A 4,276-nucleotide genomic window follows, 5' to 3' on the forward strand; every position below is an offset into this window, starting at 1 on the left:
GGGCATAATAACCGCGGCTGACTATGGGTGGGTCCGCCGGGCTAATCTCGCGGGCAGAATCACTAGATTTCTGCTCGTCGACCACGCCTGGTTCGTTCTGGGCTTTCGCGTCGTCGGGGCTCCCCTTCTCGCTTGCCGCGGTTGCGCCGCTAGATGGAACCATCGCACTTGGCGGTGGGGGCTGGTCTTCCGAGCTCGGCAATGGTCCAGGCGACGCGACAGGCATCGAGGCCTCGGACACCGTTTCGAGGTCGCTCGTGTCGCTGTCGGAGGTCAGGGTGTGCGTGACGTCCTCGCTGATGCGTTCCTCCGCGTGACTGGCGGACGTGGACGCTTCAGCACTTTCACCGGTTCGTTCCGCCTCCGTTTCACCGTCCCAGTAGTTTGGGGGTGGTCTCTTGTGGGCCAGGGGTTTGGGCTCTGAAGTCAGCACCTGTAGGCGCGGGGCAGACGTCGATGCCCTGGACGGGGCGGAGCCCCCTGCAAGGAAGCTATTCGGGGCTCAATCGTTTGCGGATGAAAACCCGCGAGCGGCTGACGCGTAAGATCGCCGGCGGAAACAGTCACGTGTCCCATGGTGGCCGCCGCACCGTTTGCATGCTTCCTCACAGCCTTTCGTCTCGTGTCCAAACGTGCCGCAACGTTTGCAGTATGGGACCGTGCATGCTGACGCCATGTGGCCCACTTCCCCGCACCGCGCGCACACTCGCCTCATCCCCCTGTACTCGAACATCACTCTGTGCCCCGCGACGTTCGTGAAGTTGGGCACCGGTTTCGCCATTTCCATTCTGACGACCCAAACGCCGTTTAACTTGTTTTCGCGGTTAGCCACCGTCGCGAATGCGACACTTTTATTCTTCCCGTACTGCGAGAGCGCGTTCGTCAAAGGGTCGTCAGGAAGGTACGCGGGGTAACGGAACACGTTCACAAACGTGATCGGTGGCCCCACGGCTTCCACCGGTACTTGAGCTCCCTTTAGCTGGAAGCTTTCGCCAACCATTAGCTTTGTGGCCTGGCTGGCCGTACTTGTACAGACTAGAAACTTTGAGCGTCCCATATGCTGGAGGACCGTTACGTTGTCCTCGCCCGCGTTGAGTTCGACTGCATCGATCAGGTCGTCTACCAAGACGTCCCCTTCCGGGGCATTAAAAAAGAAACAATTCTCCTTCACCGGGACGTTGACATGAGCCGCCATTTTAGTGGGCGTAGCCGGTTGCTCCGCCAGGCTAATGGGAGGGGGCGTGACTGGTTTTCTAGTGCTGCGCAGCTCTCGCTGCGCCCTGGTAGCTGGACTGCACAGCGGGGGCCGGGTCCGTGGGCTGATGGATGACGTCGGGCGGTAAGACGGGGGCGTCCGGGACAGCAGGTGGAATCCTGGGCCCACGCGCCTTCAGGATGGGCAGGTCACCGGGCGGGAGGGCCCGAGACCAGGGACCGGGGGCTGCAGGCAGGAACCACAGCGCTCCGGGGGAGGAGGGGTGGGGCGTCGTCTGGCTTTGGTGTTCAAAATATCCCAGGGGTCGACGTCGGCGTGACGGGACCCCGGGAGAGGCTTGCCGACTCGTAGTGAAAGCAGCTATCTCGACTTTGATCTTAGCCAAAAGGCCGAGAAGCGATAAGGAATTAATTGTCCTTAATTGGAGTGCAACATTTCAGACCACATTAACAGGTCCGGCAAACCACCAGGTAAATAACAGCAAAGCAATTCACCCGTCCGAGCACTGCAAAGTGGCCGTGTGCAACGAGCACGGTTTGGCGTGCTACACAGCATTGCTGTTACTCCAATCGCCAAAAAAATTCCTTCCCTGCATAAAAGAATTCTAAAACCATCAACTTGCTTTTGCAAAGCCTCTAAAAAAAACGCGAGTGGACGTACTCTCGCTCGCACGCTGACGTCACACACGACGCCGGTCGCAGCGTGATACCACACGACACGCAGAACACGAGCCAGCGCTTCTTTTTCGCGAACATTACTTGTAATGCTCGTGGCCAGCCATGGCACCAAAATGTGACCAACAGTACCCCCCCCCCCCCTTTCTTTTTTCCCCGAAAAAAAAAATCATTACGTCACACATCCAACATGGCTTCTGCCGGGGTACGCTGGCTGCCCAACGCCCCCGGAACGTCGACGTCAGGCACCGCGAAGAGGACGTGCCGACGGCATCAGCGTACTCCATGCATACCTCGAAACCGCCTTGCTCAGTTCCGACGTGACGGACACCGCACCGCCGCAGCCTGCGAGCCGTTCCTCAGGCAAGGAAACACCTGCGGCAAGGCCGACCCATGAAGCCGTGCGTCATGTCACCAGCGTGTTTTGTGCTGCCGGTGAACGGGGTTGACGTGGTGCGCGGTAATGGAACGTGGTGTGCAGTGCTCACGGGAATCGTTTAAATTTCAGAGGTCTGCACGGCACTTCGCGAAACACCACCACAGCTAATTCGTTCACGAGTGGAGTCGTGAGGCTCCTTTTACGGCATGTCACGGTGCGAAGTGAACGTGTACACACTGCCTAAGTCGCAAGCGACGCCTTCGAGCTTGAAACGTCAGCGACATCGACGTTTTGCTGATTCCGAGGGGTAGGAGTGCTATGGTGGCGTGTACGAGCCGCCGGCACGGCGCTTCCGCGTCCGAGCGAGGCATGAGGCCGCACAAGCAGCGCGGAAAAGGTCGCGGAAGTCAGTGGATAAGCGATCGCCTGGGCTTCTGGTGGCATGCAGGTGAGTTAATTGTGAATCAAGTGGTTACGGGCGGGGTTCGAGAGGCGGTTGATGAAATGAACGGCACCGTGTGGTAGCCTGCACCTACCTGATTTGACAGATGCTTTTACCGAACAAGCTACGCACCGCTGATGGAGTCCCTGCTCGTGCCGCTTGTTGTACTTCACCTTCTTCTTCATCTTCTTCTTGACGCTGTTTCGCTGTTTGTGCCGGCCATTGCTGCGGTGGGTGCCAGCAACGAATCGCCCCTGCCGCTTGTGAAATCTGTGGCCCATATCGGCGGACACAAGAAAAGCACACGAACACACGCACCCGGCGCAGCGCTTGAAACGAATTCTCGTTCGTCGGGGCACCACTGCTCCGGGTGCGTGGTGCCCCGGCGTATATGTGGCGTATAAGTAATGGTGTATAAGACGTGGTCTCTCTCTTACCACGTCTTACTGCGTGTTAGAAATGTGAACGCTGACCACACGGACGCAAAATAAAAATGGAAACGTTTACTTCCATTTTTATTCCATTGTGCACAAGATCTCCAAAGCTTTTCAAAAGCCGAGAGTGCCAAAATTGTTGTCCTTTCGTCTCAGCCCCCTCCCTATTGGAAAATACACTATCGAAAAAAATTTTGCACCAACAACGAGCTGCACGAAGAGCGAACATTCACCGCGCGCACGCAAAAACCGCGTCAGGCGGGGCGGGCGAGCGGGTGAACACCAGCGTGCGGAAACTTCCCCAGACAAGGCATACATTTCACGATTAGTACAATCACACTTCCAACTCATTTTAGACTGCAAATTTCTCACCCCCGAGGGGGGTGAGTGGGCCGATGCCGGAGATAGTGCAATACCGGGCCAACCCGTGGCGGAGGTGAAGCAAGCTTCAAGCACTCCGCCCCATTCCAAAAATAAGTTTAATATATTGGGTCCAAATAGGACCCGTATCAGATATTAAGCTGATAAGAACAGAATGAGAAAAGGTTTATTTTCTTCAAAATACATACTACCATGGCTCCAGGTCGGACCGAACAGACACAGACAAGGCTTATTTTCTTCAACATACATCCAGCCAACACAGAAAGACCTGAGGCAGACAATGCACCAACTCCTTTTATGGGCTAACACAACACATGACCAGATAGGACAGTTCTCTTTGCTGCCTAGTTTACCTGACCACTTAAATTAACGTCTACAGTAACCAGTGACAAACGTCATAGTGTGCATGCTTCAACGGCGGCCGTGACTCGGCCTGGTAAGTACATGTCAATACACTTCAAGGTCGGGGAAAGCCACCATGAGCCGCACTCTTTTGTTTACCACGGTCAAAAACGGACACGACCAGTGCCGCAGGAATTCAGCTTCGCCGTGTGTTTCAAATAGGGACTCCGCAGAGCTCAGCAATGTTTTCCTAAACAGCGCTAACAGCGGCCAGTGTAGCCGCAAACGTTGCCGACGGATACATGCTCTGCAGCGGTTCCGCCAAAGGACGTACTCGCCCGAGGCGATTACTAATCTTCCGATGGCTCCTCGGGGGCACCGGCCCCTTGTGTAGTAGTGAGCGATCCG

At 56.2% G+C, this 4,276-nt stretch overlaps 1 pseudogene; it reads right to left on the minus strand.

Moving 5' to 3' along the window:
- Positions 1 to 3,527: 3,527 nt before the first annotated feature.
- LOC119375701 (U2 spliceosomal RNA) lies at positions 3,528 to 3,694 on the minus strand (annotated as a pseudogene).
- Between the last annotated feature and the right edge of the window lie 582 nt (positions 3,695 to 4,276).

This window comes from Rhipicephalus sanguineus, chromosome 11 (genome assembly GCF_013339695.2).
Source record: "Rhipicephalus sanguineus isolate Rsan-2018 chromosome 11, BIME_Rsan_1.4, whole genome shotgun sequence".
Lineage (NCBI taxonomy): Eukaryota > Metazoa > Arthropoda > Arachnida > Ixodida > Ixodidae > Rhipicephalus > Rhipicephalus sanguineus.